The following is a 15,988-nucleotide window of genomic DNA, read 5'->3' as shown; positions in this document are numbered from 1 at the left end:
ATACTAGAAACACCCTCTGGCCAGAAATGACTTCCCAAAACAAACTTCAAAATGAAAACTGCCAAGCATGTTAAAGTCAAAACCAGAGCTACCTGGTCAAAGAAAAAATACTGTATTCAATCACAAATAATTCAATTATTGAGAAGCCACAGTAAGGATCAGAAGCAATTTCGAACTCATGACTCTAAGGAGCAGAGTTTCATATATGCAATATTCCAGAAGGCAAAGGCTATAGGATTATGTAAGAGAATAATTTACCTCCCAAAACTGAGCATATTCTTAGAAAGGAAAAAATGTAGCTTTAATGAAATATAGATAACAAAAAAAGACCACAGCTGAGGAAAAACTCTGAAGTACAAACAAAGGAGTTAAGAAAAATAGGTAAATAGGAATGAACAATGATAAACATCTAAACAAGATAAACCACTTATATTCTACCATGGGGAAATTATGCGTGTTTCCTCTAAGCCTATCATCTTCAGGAGTAGTAAAGGGACTTTAATTAAATAGAAAGCCAAGGAATGGCTCTGTTATTCTAGATGATCTCAAGGGAAGACTGGGGGGAGGGGAAGAAGGGAGGACGGGAAACTGAGGGGAGTAAGATGAGGTAAGCAGGAGAAAAGGAAGAATAAAGCTAGGTTAGGGGAACTTATCTCACACTATCAAGCTCCACAAGCAGAAGTCTACCTAAACAAGGACAAAAGCGTTTGGAGGATAAAAGGGGACAGAAGAATCTGATATTCAGTCACTCTCATTAGAATGGGTCAAAAGAGGGAAGAACATAGATATATACATAAATTGAGTACAGAAGTACATTTCATTTGACAAAGAAATAAGACAGAGGGAAGAAGAGAAAAAAGGATAAATTAAGGGAGGGATTAGTCTCAAGCAAAACAAACTAAGGATATACAAAAACTATTTACAACTCTCTTTGAAGTGGCAAAGAATTGCGATCTGAAGGGGTGCCTATCAACTGGGGAAACTGTTATACTATATGGATATCAGGGAACATTGTTGATCTGTAAGAAATGAAGGGAGTGGTTTTGGAGACACTTAGGGAGACTTGAATGAACTGATATAGAATGAGGTAAACCGAATTGGAAGAACAATGTATACAATGACAATACTGTAGAGACAAATCACTCTGAAAGACTTAGAAACTGGTCGATATAAATAATTAACCATAATTTCAGAAAACTTATTAAACATGCTATCAAACCTCTGATAGAAAAGTGAGAAACTAAATGCAGAATGAGACACATACATGTATGTGTCTTTATGTTTCTATGTATACATTCACATTTATTTTTCCTATTAGAAATAGCCAATGAAGATATTTGTTTCGTTTAGCATTTTTTACCACATAGAAGACATTTTAAAAATGTTTATTGACTGAGTATATGTGTTTGCATCAAAAATTTGTTTTTCTTTCATTCTTAATTGAGGAGAGACAAAATGGGAGAGAGAAAGGGTGGGGTTTTGCATTTTTTTTTAATTTAATTTATAAAAAAAAATGCTTAGTCAATAGATGGGAGTGTCTAGTTCGAGGAATAGCAGAGAAACCAATGTTTGTGGATCATAAAGTATAAGAATGGCATAAGGAAAAAGAAAACTGTAAATGTAGGAAGGGGCCAGGTTATAGAAGGCTTTAAAAGTCAAATATTATATTTTATATTTGATTCAGAAATAATAGAGATCATCTGAATTTGACTGAATAAGAGAGTGACATGATCAAACTCATGCTTTAGAAAAATCAATTTGATAGCTGAATGGAAGATAGACTGGACTGAAGAAAGGCTTGAAGCAGGGAGACCAACCATCAAACAATACAAAAGACCAGAAGTAAAGTGACAAGGGCCTGCACCAGTGTAATATCACTGTCAGAGTATAGATAAGCCAATGTCATACACAAGACATGTGAAGATAGAAATGATAAGATTGGCAACTGATTGGAAATGGAGAGTAAGAATAAGGATTTGAAGATGACACCTGAGTGGCTGGAAGGGTGATGGAAGTTAAGTAAGGAAGGGCTGAGGAAAAAATGAGTTTAGTTTTAGTTATGCTGAATTTAATATGTTAATGGAATATCTATTATGAACTGTCCAAAAGATATCTGAAGATGAGATTGGAGGTTAGCAATAGAAATTAGGACTAGACAAATAAATCTAAGCAGTATCTGCATAAAGATGATAGTTGAAACAATGAGAATCAGAGATAGGCAAAGGGAATAAAACTATTACTACTTGTTTGTAACATAGTGGTTTAGTTAGAAAATCTTAAGGAATAAGCAAAGATATCAAGACAATAATTTCAAAATGGCAGCCCACAAAAATCAAAAGTATTTCTATATAAAATCCAAGAAACAATAATAGAAAGGGAAATCTCATTCAAAATAACTATAAAATGCATAATATATAAGAATCAATCTACCAAACCATATAATATTCTTGCATAGATTCCATTACAAAGTGTCCCTTAAAGAAATAAAGGATAACAAATAGCTGGAGGAAGAGTTCATGGTTGAGCCACATCAGTAATAATAAAAATTATAATGCTACCAAAGATTTTTTTACAATTCTAATGTCATATCAAAGTAACAAATTGTTATTAAACAAAACTTAATCAAAAAATAACAATTTATTTGGAGAAACAAAAAATCTAGAAAATCAAAGGAATGAAAAAAGATGGATATGGAAAAAACTATTTTCAGCCCTTAGATTATATTATTAAAGCAGCAGACATCAAAACAATTTATTGGTTGAAAAATTGAGATCAGTAGAACAGACTACATAGGGAAAACTAGAAACAATATAACTCAATAACCTAGTATTCAATAAATCAGGATATATAAGTTACTTAGGAAAGAACTCATTTCATAAAAACTGACAGGAAAATTAAAAAAACAAAACAGAAATCAGTCTAACAAAAATTAGGTTAGGGACAGCTAAGTGGTGCACTAAATAGAACACTGGCCCTGGAGTGAGGAGGACCTGAGTTCACATAGGGTCTTTGACAGTTACTATGTAACTCTAGGCAAGTCACTTATCCCCAACTACCTCAACAACAACAACAACAAAAGGCTTAAATCAACATCTAACAACATATAAAATAATAAATTCAAAATAAATGTGACATTACTAGTAACATGGCATTAAAAAAATTAAAAGAGAAGCAATATATTTTTTATCACAGGAATAGGTAAATGTTCTCTCAAAAAAACAAAATACAAATAGATTACAAGAGATAAAACATACAGCTTTGATTACATGAAATTTTAAAAAGCTTCTACACAAATAAATTTGTTGTATCTAAGATAAGAAGGAAAGCAGATTAAGGGATGAAGGAAACCTTTTTTTTTTTTTTAATCTAATTTCCCAGAAAAGAGAAAATAATAGAATTAAATATTCAAGACACACAGAAAACTTAAGATATACAAAAGACTCAAGAGGAATATCAAGAAAAAACCTGCAAACTATTAACAACCACATTCAAGAATCCTCCAAATCACTAATAAAAGAAAATGCTCTAATAAAACAACCTTGAGGTTTCATTTCATACCAAATTGGAAAGGATAATAAAAGAAGTGAATGTTAGAAGTAAATGTTAGAAGATGTAGGCCCCTTAGAATCTTGTTGATAAAGCTATGAAATAGAGCATTCTGAAAAGCAATTTAAAATCAGAAGAAGAAAAAAACTAAAATACTTACATTCATTAAACCCACAAATTCCACTGCTAAACCCAAGGAAGTCACTGAGAAGATAAAAGTTACCATATACACCAAAACATTTATAAATTTAATTTTTGTAACAAAAAAGAATTAAAAATAAAGTATTATAAATAAAGTATTATAAATGCTCATTGATTGGACAATAATTAAACAAACTGTGGTATGTAAATGGAATGGAATAATTAATAACAAATATTAAGAAAATAGAAAAGCATGGAAAGATACTATCTGATGCAGATTGAAGCAGGAAAAGGAGGGAGAGAAGTACAATGTAGCCAGTAACAACCATAAAACATTTAAAAGAGAATGTCATAAGAACATTGCTTCAAAAAAAGATATGAGAAGACACTGCCATCTCACTCTTTTTGCAGAAATAACATATTGCACAATCTCAAACTTTTTCAACGTAATGAACAGTTTTATTAATTTCTTTAAAAATATTATTTGTTATATGGGATGATACATTGGGAGAGATTTTGATAATGTGTAAAAAATATATTGATGATCATACATGTCTGTGATATAATTTTGCTTTAGTTCTTAACCAAGAGCAGTTAGTAGAAAAGTGAAAAGGCAGATCTTTGCTGACTAAAAAAGATGAAATGTAATTTTTAAATAAATAAAAATACATCCATAAAAATTCATTTTAAAAAACTTTCATGAACTGAATCAAATAAACAGAACCAAGAAAACAAGATTCTTGATTGCTGTTCAGTCTTTTTTTTTTTTTTTGTCTTCATGACCCCATTTGGGGATTTTCTTAACAAAGATACTGGAAAAATTTATCATTTTCTTCCCCAGATCATTTTACAGATGAGGAAACTGAGGCTAACAGTTATGTAACTTGCCCAGCATCACATAGCTAGTGTCTGTGATCAAATCTGAACTCAAGAAGATAATTCTTCCTGATAAGATTCAAGACTAGCACTCTATCCACTGCACCATCTAGCTGCCCTTATATACACAATTACAATATTGTAAATGCAAAGGCACTACTCCACCCCAAATAGCTGCACATGTATTAACCAATCTGATCTTTTCAAAACCCCCTTGAAGGGTACAATGCCAAGTTCATCCTTGTTGCATATCTGGAACACTGTTCAGAAGTCAAGTGACTTGCTCAAGGATATAATTCCAACACATGATAAGACTAAGAGTTGATGTCTCCTAACTCCAAGCCCAATGTTCTTCCCCAACTAGAGTTGAACTGTAATATTAAATTTGGTCTCTACTACATAACAGGATTGTTACAGAAAAAGCTACTAAAATATTAATATTTTAACAACTAAGATGTTGAAATCATGTATTTTTAATAATTGTAGAATTTCACTATCATATATATGGCCACATGGTCCAGAGATCAAATTATGCATTAGGAAACAAATTTATCTATAGTTTGCTAAAAAGCTGACCAGATGTCATCTTACCACTGATAGAATAGCCTCAAATTCCACTCAAGAGTGCAACTGCTTGACCGAAATAACAGCAGCATAAGCATGCCTGCATGTTATTAAAGGAAATAGTGGAAAATTTCACAGGCTGACATCCAGAACGTCTGCGGTTCTTTTTCATATTTCTTTCTTCCTGCAAAGCCGTTATTAGAACAGGACCAATTTTTTTTTAAGCTTGGAAATTTCCACTGTGCATGCATGTGTGTGTGTGTGTGTTTGTGTGTGTGTGTGTGTGTGTGTGTGTTTTAACCAAGTCTTTAAAGCTGCAAAAAAATTTTGGGATTCTGGCAAAATAAAATCATTCATTAAAGTAACAAATGAATAAATGAACATCCATAATCAAGGATATAAGGAGTTAGAATTAAGTTTGGAAGTTATTTTTTGGTTTCTTTGGAGATACTTGGTTTTAAATAAGCAGAGTCAGAAATAGTTAGACTATTTGAAAATCTAATCATTTAATTAAAGTTCCACATATGAAGAACATTGCTAAAGGACCTCCATTTCTCTTTAAGGTACAGTTTTGTCATTCAAAATGTACACATTAGTATAATAGCTAAAAGGGAAAAACAAAAAAAAACAAAAAAGGAGATTGTTCAATATAAAATTGTGATGAAAATAAATATGATGGTTATTAGTCTGAAGTCAAGAGAAGATACTTATGAATGTTTCACATAAGATTTAATATGCTAATTGAATTTAACATATATTTCTATCATGTTCAACATATATTGGACAACCTGCCATCTAGAGGAGGGCATGGGGGAAGAGAGAGAAAATTGGAACAAGGTTTTGCAAGGGTTAATGTTGAAGAATTGTCCACACACATGTTTTGAAAAATAAAAAGTTTTAGCTATAATAAAAAAAAGGGGGGGGGAATAAAAAGCTTTAATAAATAAATAAATAAGATTTAATATGCTAGATGGTGAAGCACTATATGTTCTTCGTTAAGATTAGCCCAAACAAATGATATTGGTTAATTTTTGCTCTTCATTATACAAATACATGAGAAACTAGATAAGAGTTTATTGATCCCTTTTTATTAAAGGGATAAAAAGAAGGGATATTCCACACCATGAATTTTAATTAAAAGACAAAGACTTTTAAAAAGACTAAATAGTTTAAAATCAATGATATACACATAGAGGTTTGGCCATGGGAGAATAGAGAACTATCAATGCTAAAATACAAACCATTTCCAGATTCTCAAAAATCTTTAAGAACTTTTTTTTATTGTTTTAATACTTTAATACTTCCTTTAAAATTCCACTCTAAAAACCTTGCCTCCCTCTTCCAAACTTCACTATTTCTCTCACAGGCACCACCATCCTTCCAATGGGTGTTGTCAGAACCTAGACTCTTCCTCCCCCCTTAAGTCAAATATATAACCAGTGGCTAAATCTCAATATTTATACATTTACAATAAGACCCCTTCCTCACCACTCATTTAACTGCCAACAACCACACTAATTCACATACTCATCACCTCTCTTGACTACTATAACAGTCTCAGTCTCTCTGCCTCATATCTCTTCCCAACAACAATCCACCTACGACTCAACTTTCAGTAATTTTTCTAAAGCACAGCAGCGCCAACCTCCAACCCCAAATTCCAGTGATTCCCTATTACTTCCAGGATCAAATATAAATTCTTGTTTGATATTTAAAACTCTCCGTTACCTGAGCCCATCCTAGCTTTCCAGTCTTCTTACACTTTAATCCATTCCATGCATTTTATGATCTATTGATATTGGCCTACTCTATATTCCTCATATATAACATTCCATTTTCTCTCTGTCCATGTCTTTGTGCAGATATCCAGGCTTAGAATGCCTCTGTCCTCACCTCCAACTCTTAGTTTCCAAGGTTCCTTCAGGTCTCAATTAACCTTAACCACTCTCCTAATGTCCAGATTTAGATCTTCAACTGCCTTTTGGATACTCAAAATGGACATCCCAAATAGACATGTTAAATGTGATTCAAACAATTCCTTATGTTGCCAAAAAAAACTCTCCACTTTTAAACTTTCCTATTACAGTTGAAGATATTACCCTCCTTCCTGCACATAGGCTCACAACCAAGGTGAGACTTTGAACTTTTACCTCACCCTCATCCTCCCATTCTTTCCCCATAATCAATCTAGTGACAAGGTCAGTCCATTCTACTACCATATCATCTCTTGCACACATCTCCTTCTATCTTTTGCTGTCTCCACCACAGTGCAGGTCCTTATCACCTCAATCTTAAGACTATTGCAATAGCCTTCTAGGTGATCTTCCTGTAGAGAGTCTCTCCCCATTCCATAGCATCCTTCAGTCAACTATCTAATTAATTTTCCTAAAATATAGGTCTGACCATGTTACGCTCTCTATTTAAACTTCCTATCACTTCCAGACATATAAAATCCTGCCTGGCTTTTAAAAGCCTTCCATAACCTGGTCTCCTTTGACCTTTCTAGTCTTCTTCCTCCTAATACCTCTTTTCCTACTCCATTTACTCTATGATCCAGTGTCATTAGTCTTAGATGTTGCTTGAACTGGATATTTTCCATTTCCAGTCTCCAGACATTTTCCCTAACTTAGAGTACTATCCCCTCCTCTCCACCTCTTCCCTTTCCTAGCTACCTCCAAGTTCCTAGCTAATATCTCACCCTTTACAAGAAGCCTTTGTCAATCCCCCTTAATGTCACTTCCTTCTCTAGATCAATTAATTCCAATTTATCCTATTCAGAGCTTTTTTGAATATAGATGTTTTCATCTTATTTCTCTCATAAGATTGTGAATTTCTGTAGTCCTTCCCAACTTTTTCTTCTAATCACCTACAGATGGGTAGCATTTACCCATCTGTAACATTCAGCAAAAAAAATTTATATTACTCACAGGACATCAATACATCCATCTGTAATATTATCTCACCTGCCAATACATATCTTTTGGATCTACAAGTTGAAAGTGCTCTTTCTTTCCTCAAAATTCACTGTTGTCATTTAAATGAATATTCCCAGTAAAATGTGGACTTTGTGGACAATCATGAGGAATTTTTTGCCTTATGTATTTTAGTGCCCAGAATAATGCCTTGCACACAGCAGCCTTTACTGTCCAATGAAACAAACTGAAGTAATTGTCTTTCTTTTAGACTAGTAAGAGCAATACAGAGGCCATGTCTATATTTTTCCCCACAACTCACACAAAAGAGGTGTTTAATAAACTTGCTGAATGACAATTAAATGAACTTGGTAATGGGGGAAAAAGTTAAATAAAACCCCAAGAACAAGAATAGGATACACAGACAAGGGGACTGCTTTTGAAGAGATGGAAGAAGAATGATGAACTCAGACCTCATTCTTAACCTATATATTGAAGACCCAAATGAAACTGCCGTGGACCAAGTGTGTGACTGAGGATAGAGACAAAGTACCTGGAGAACAGTCATTTACCTAACTGAATTCTCATTATATTACATGTCATCCCACAGACCTTAACTCCTGATAAAATTATTAGTTTGCTAGTATCCTAGCACTCCATATCATATGAAGATGATACACTTAAGCTACCCCATACCTTCAGTGGAAAAGATAGGTGTCTTGAGTTATTTTTCTCATTAATGACTCCCTATTTCCCCAAGCCCATCCAGGCATACTTGTTCAAATTTTCAACCCTGAGTCTGCACAGGGTTAGACTAGAGTTAAGGTTTGGCCCTAAAACAAAATGAAGGTGCCCCCTCTACTCTGCAAGGTTTAGCAAACCTAATAAGGGACAGAAAAAGTAAAGGACTTAAATATACTTTCCTATTTTAAAAGTTTCTGAAATGTATGAATAATTTACAAATAAAATTCTTAATAAGCAATATGTAAAATAAGCCATTCTTTCATGCAAAAAAAAAAAAAACAAAAAAAAAAAAACAAAGAGGGGGGAACAATTCACTTTAATGAATAAATTTAACAATGACCACAAATTTACTATCAGTTTTTAAAGGACATATTGCTATGATTTTTCTTGGACCCACAACAAGAGACCATAAATATACTAGTTATGTAAAAGTGTAAATGGCACTTTTAAGAGTTAATTCACAGGCTAGCTTGTCACCAAACTTTTTATGCCGAATCAGCATGGGAACTAGCATATAGCATCATCCCATTGTCTAGTGTAAACAGCTTTTAGCTCACTCAGTGTTTGGCTAACAGAACTACAACAAAAGGCACAATACTCACTGGTCTTCTTAGGTACAAACTATTTCAGAGGTAGAAGAGCCTTAAAGGCCTCATATTTTACAAATGGGAAAGATGAGGTCCTGAAAAATGATTTGTCCAAAGTCACACATCAGATCACAAACAGAATCAGAATCCAAGCTAATTCTGTTTTCACTATACCTTCAATTACCTGTATTAAAACACCCTGGAGAAGATATGATCTTCACTAGAGTTCAGAGCAAAATGATTTGTCCAAAGCTGATATGTAATTCCAGACTTTTGCAAAAAAAAAAAAAAAAAAAAAAAAAAAATTGCCCAGATGAAGTTTTGAAAGTATAAAAAAATAAGAAAAAGAAGCCAGTTTACTACCTTCGTGTACTGTACATGAACATTTCTTTTGAGGTATAAAGATTATGCTCTTTCCTTGAATAATTTTAATTAATTCAAATATGTCAACTGTATGAAATGTAAACTATTGTTTATTAAACAACTTTTTCTACTACCCTCAAAAGAAAAATTAAGTTTTGTTTCAGTTAAGAGTTTTCAAAATATCTGCTCAGTTTTTCCTCCTTTTTTGCTAAAATTCCTTTTTTCATCCTCACTTCTCTCCTTTTTTGTTCTAATGTCCTCAAATGCATGAGAAGGAGGAACAATACCACAATACAACTGCAGGCTTCCTGCCTACAGCTTAGCCATTATTCTTCAAGACTTGAGAACTTTCAAAACAGTCTTGTGATGCTTTGAAATTCCCTCTTTCAGATTTTCCCTCCTTCATGGAACATCTATTTAAAAGAATGACTTCTAAAATAGCCTGTCAAAATGCTGTGTCCAATCACAATTGCCAAGGCAAACTAAAAATGCCAACCTTAAAGATGGAGACCTTCATTCTAAAAGTAGGGAGTCCAAAAGAAAGTGTAACTACAGCTACCCAAGGAGGAGAATAATATTCTTCTCATATGCTTAATTTAAATGAAGGAAGTTTGTAAAATGTCTTTATAATCTAATTATGCAAATTGCCACTACTTCTTTATATATATATATATATATATAAAATCAAACTAAGATCCTAAAGGGATAAAGTCTCAACCTATACAAAGCTGCAATAGGAAATGTAACTTATTAATACTCTTTAAACAAATGTTAGCTTTAAGAACATGTCTGTCTCTTCACAACCTACCAGGCCAAGGAAAAAAAAAACACTAAAGGGTCAAAAATAAGAAATCAGCAGTAAATACAAAGTCTTCGGAATGGTTCCTCATACAATTGAGGGAGTAGTTTAAAATCACCTTTGCTAATGAATTCACTGGCAACAAAATTTTTAAAAATAAATTAAACAAGGCACAAATAGAAATTAGCAGTAAGAATAAATAGCTACTGGCCCAGTATAGTAAGATTTCCAGGCCATTTAAAAGGCCATAGCAATTATTTTCTTTTTTTTAAATGGAGAAATAAAATCTCACAGTTAACTCAACCATTTCATACTTATTTAAAAAGAACATTTTTAAAAATCTTAGTATTTTGTTAACAGTAACATTTCAACCATTAACCTACTTATGTCAAGGAATATTAAAGTCAAACAACAAAATTATTTGGATAGTCCCTTGAACTTTGTTATAATGAGGATTAACCTGTATTCTCAGTTTTCAATTACCCATTTGAGATTTAAACTAATTGAGGATTATCCTCAAATCTGAGTATTTTCATCACCCACCCAACAATTTAGCACTTCTACTCAATACCAACAACAGTAAAACCCAGGGGAAGAGTAGATTATATATTGTTTTGTATTATCCAACTTAATGCTATCTCACCTTCATTAATATGTTTAATCAAAAGTTAACTTTAGAAGATCTGGGAATATATCCTAAAGAGTTTTCAAAGACTAGGGCTTCAAAATATTCATCAAAAGTCTCTAAGCAATGAAAATTAAATATTTCATAATCATAAATGTCAGCTTAATCCTTCACCTCCTTTCTATATATTTTGAATTCCAAAATACCTGACTCAGTGAAGTAAATAAAGTAAATATCATTAATCATTTTACAGAAGAGAATATTGAGATTTAGAAAAATTCTGACCACCCCATGATCATATACTATTAGGTGTGTTCTTAAATTTCAGGGAGGAAGAAGAAAGTTTTTAGGGGGTAAGACAAAAAATCAAGGTGCAAGGTAGGAGAAAAAGTTATATGGACACTGGCTAGAAGCAATTAAAAGTTTTGCTTAGGGTTTTATTTTTGTTTGTTTGTTTTTAGACAAAACCTGCTTGCCAGCCAGCTCACCACACTACTTCTACTGCCTCTAGGCTACAAAGTTGGCACTAGTGAGAATAAAACAAACGTTTATTACTGACCCATCATAAACTGGCCTGGGCAGGAAGATAGCTAGGGAACTGAGTTAGTACTGAGAAAGATCAAATGGGGTCACAACTCTCAATTATCTGGAATCAGATTATCTAGTTTGTGGATGAGCCAGCCTCTTAGCCACTGCCTGTTCTCTCTACTCCTGCTGGGAATCTTTTGGCCCTTTCACTGCTCATTTAACATCTCCACCAAAAGGAAGAGAAGGAAGAATAAATTAAAATCAATTCTATCATTTGTTAGTGTACTGAAATTAAAGTTAGATTAAGAATCTCATTTATTGAAAATTTAAGAAAGAACTTCTAAGAGAGAGTTATGTTAAATAAAAAAGCCATTAGTTACTTCCAGCAAAGGCAAAGAGCCACAATTAACTACAGAAAAGATTTACAATAAACAATGCTATGCCCAATCACAAGATTGGGCAAAAGTAATACAAATTAATTTTTGCAGATCAAATAATTTTTGATTTTTTTAAATAATTTTATAAAATAGAAAACGAATAAACTGCAAACTCTAACACAGCTTTCCCCTTCTCTGAGAATTAGGATTATTACTCCTATCATCTATTGCACAGAGGAAGGAAAAAAAATCATTCTTACTCCTGAGTCCTCTCTGCTCAAAACACTAGACCTTTTAACATCACAGAAAACAGAGGAAACACTGGATAGTATAACACAAAAGTAAGCTCAAACTAATAACAGGTAACAGTAGATCCAATGTTAAGGCCTACATCTAAGGAGTACACCTTCAATCTTGTTCAACAACTCTTGCTTTTCCAGTCCTAGACAGCTTATTAACAAACTAACAATTGTACTAAATGGTAGTAGTTTTGCTCTTTCGTCAAATAGCCATTGGAAGTGATATTTAGTTTAAATCTGCAACAAACAAAAAGTTCTTAAAAAGAGCATTTACAAATGCTCTGAATAAGGTTTAAAATCATTCAGTCCTAATAACATTGGAGATAACTAAATAAAAGCATTACCTTCACTTTGAATTGTGGTCAAGTCAAAAAGAGTTTTTAGCTTGCCTTATTATGCAGACTGAAAATGAACAAACAAGGAGATCCTTTTAAATAACTTATCCAAAATTTAATGGTCGTAAATCAAAAGGACAAAATTCTAAAAGTAGGTGGATAAAATTTTAAAACCTTGTCTTAACACTAAGCAAAGTTCTTGACATCTTACTCTATAAGAATGCCTATTTCAAATCTCTAATTAAGTATACACCCTGTTAATCCAAGTGAAGCCCTTGAAAATAACTACTTGAGTAGTTAACTTTCGCATCAAAACATCACCTAAGAAAAAGTGATCACCTCACATTTATTTAAACTCAAATCTACCAGTGAGGGTTTATTTGTGAGAGGAGATGGGGGTTAGGGGTGCTGAATGGGATTTGGGGTTTTTTTCTTGAGAGGGGTTGGGGAAGAGTAAGTCTTAGCAGCATGAAATAGTACTGTTATCTCCTACACAAAAACACAACTCCGGAAAACCATTCTTGATATACTCATTTCCAAGCTACTGAAAATAGATACCATATAATTTTTGTTTATATAAACATGTTTATACCCTTCCAAGTTCTATTCATTGTGATAAACTTGTTGAAAATGAATTTTCAATCTGTATCAGATTTATAATGCAACAGTTTCAGAATCTGAAATACACAAAATAAGAGGTTTGTGTATCAGAACTCAGGAGTCCACCGATACAAAATTATATTTTTCTTGAATTATTTTGCATTTTCAAGGACTGTTGTTAAGGAATGCTTGAAACAAGTTTTTTCCTAACACATCTATCCCAGAAATCTTATCTGTATTCTATAATCGTCACCTCCTTCTTATCTTGTGCTCTGTTAAGTAGGAAGTTGTATTAATTTTTTATTTGATTATTGCCAATTAAGTCATTTTTTCCATAAACATAATACAAAATATTTGATCACTTAGGATCAGGACAACCTAGATTACTGCTCATTTAAATGCAGGACCTGAAGCAGCCCGCTGTGTCAGGGAGAGTATAGTGTTCAATATCATTTTACATGTTACCAACAGAGGGTTCATCTTACACACAAACAATGGGCACTGGCAGGGTGTCTTCACCCTCCTGAAGCCCCACAAATTGTATTTCTCCATAAACCGATTACAAAATTAGAAGACGGATGGAAATTTTGGAAGCTCTTTTGTAGATTACTGCCAATTTTTTTTTTAAATCATTCAAAATACAAGATTCCTAATTATGTTTTCCTCCCTCTTCATTTTATTTTTTTGCTTTACCTATGTATTTAACAGAATGTTCATAGAAAGACTTTAAATAAGCAGTGCAAAATAACAAGATATTTCCAAATCCAACAAACTGTCCAAAAACTTACAGGTTTTTTAACCAAAATATGTTGTGTTATCTATGTATACACTGGATGGTTTCTTTAAAATGGATGCTTTCTTTAAAAATTATTCTCTAACTTAAATAAGTGTTTCAATGAACACTTCAGTCTTTGCAGTAAATATTCGGTTTAATAAGAACTGTGCATTTAGTCTTCTTAATGAAAGAGTCTCAAGAATCTTGCTCAATACTACCACTGGCCTCATCTCATTCAACTCCATTTGAAACCAATGCAGCGAGACAGCTGGTATTTTGCCTTCCCATTTTCTTACAGTACGAGGTTAGTCACAAAAACAGGTTGGTTTGAAGTGCAGCTCAAAAATGCATAATTTCCCTCAATAAAAGGAGAGCAAAGTGAGAAAGCCAGAGAGGGTTTAACTGAGGAAAGAATCCCCGGGTAACTTCATGAGTATTCTATCACAAACTCAATACTTTTCTTTTTTCCCCCCTCCCTCTTCATCTTGAACAACTTCGTCACTCTACAACGTCGCCTATAATGAACTAGAAATAGCTTCTTGAAAAGAAAACAGGAGTGAACGAAAAAAGCCCCGGTGTGTTTAATCATTAAAACCAAACTTTTAACCTTTGTGAGTCCGAGAAGACGGAGAATTATGGCCAAAAGCCCAAATTTCACTTGGACTTATCTGGGCGCTTCTTTTCCTTCCCTTATTAACCAGGGACCCACCTTTCCAGGGATGACTTGACGGGGAGAAAATTGTTCTAGAAGCCGCTTGAGCGCAAAATGTTTGGGGATGGGTTTGGGGGGGGTAGAGCACAGCAGCCCCAACAGGTTTGTTGGGGTTTTCCTCGCCTTCCCTTTGAGGGAACTGCTGTTTTCTAAGTGGCCGAGCCCGGAAAAGGTAGGGGCAAAATAAACTTTGAGGAGAGGGGAAGGAGCGTCCCCCCGGCCCCCGCGCGCGCGCCCCGCGGCCCCTCGCGCAGCTCCCGGACGCCCCCGGCCCGAGACAGCCCCGTACCTCTGCTCCCGCCCGTCAGTGAGTCCGTCTGTCCGCCCGTCGGCGCCTCGATTCCTCCTCCCGGCGGGGGTCAATCCGCCTCAGCAGTCCCGGCAGCGCGGGCGCGCCCCCACCCCACACACACACAGAGGACCCCCTCCCTGCCGAGGTTCGGGGCGCTCCGAGGGGCGAAGGCGCGGGGACACCAGCGGCAGGGCTCGCCCTCGCCCTCCTCCTCCTCCTCCTCCTCCTCCTTTTTCTCGTCCTCCTCCTCCCTCAACCCTTCGCCCCCGCCCCGTTTTCCGTCGCCGCCTCCGCCTCCTCCTCCTCCTCCTTTATCTCCACTCACCGCCCGCCGCCATCTTCGTCGCTGGTCGGATTTAAATAGGAAACTCGCCCCCCGAGCGCCACCAGCACCGCCGAGGAACAGGCGGCTGAAGCTGGTGCTCCGGCCGCGGCGCGGGGACCACTGGGAGATGTAGTCCCCGGACCCCGCCCCGCACTACAGATCCCAGAGGACCCTGCGCCCAGGGAGCCAGCCTTGAGGTCCTTTTAGTCCCAGGTTGTCTTTTCCAAGGCATCCCTGCTTTGTGCTTAGATATCAGAAGCATTTGGGAATGATAGGATTTAGAAGTTGGAGAGACCTTAGAAATCCACAGAATGTCAAGACTGAAAGGGATATTATAGAGTATGTAAACCAACCTGTACTTGATCAGGGATCCCTTCTATTCTGTTCTTGATCAGGAGTCCCTTAAACAATTATCTCCAAAACAATATCCTCTAAAAGTATTCTAATGGTCGCAGAAGACCCATAGCCAATAAGACAGCCCATTCCACTTTGGGCAATGTCCTCTTTGGAGCAGGTAGATGAATCAATGGATAGAGTGCCGGGCTTGGTTGGGGTCAAGAAGACTTGAGTTTACATTTGGACTCAGAC

General features: G+C 35.1%; 1 protein-coding gene across 3 annotated transcripts in view; it reads right to left on the bottom strand.

Annotated features, from left to right (window-relative positions):
- NCOA3 (nuclear receptor coactivator 3) overlaps positions 1-15,511 on the bottom strand; it is a 201,851-nt gene extending 186,340 nt beyond the window's left edge. For 2 of the 3 annotated variants that reach the window (XM_023494527.2, XM_003757705.4), the window contains exon 1: positions 15,073-15,304. The gene's annotated coding sequence lies outside the window, so the exon portion shown is untranslated. Of the gene's footprint in view, positions 1-15,072; positions 15,305-15,400 lie in introns of those variants that run through there. The other variant, XM_023494528.2, reaches the window with a different exon arrangement.
- Between the last annotated feature and the right edge of the window lie 477 nt (positions 15,512-15,988).

Source organism: Sarcophilus harrisii, chromosome 2 (assembly GCF_902635505.1).
Source record: "Sarcophilus harrisii chromosome 2, mSarHar1.11, whole genome shotgun sequence".
NCBI classification, from domain to species: domain Eukaryota; kingdom Metazoa; phylum Chordata; class Mammalia; order Dasyuromorphia; family Dasyuridae; genus Sarcophilus; species Sarcophilus harrisii.
Note: the sequence above shows the minus strand (reverse complement) of the source record. Positions and strands in the feature narration are given on the sequence as shown.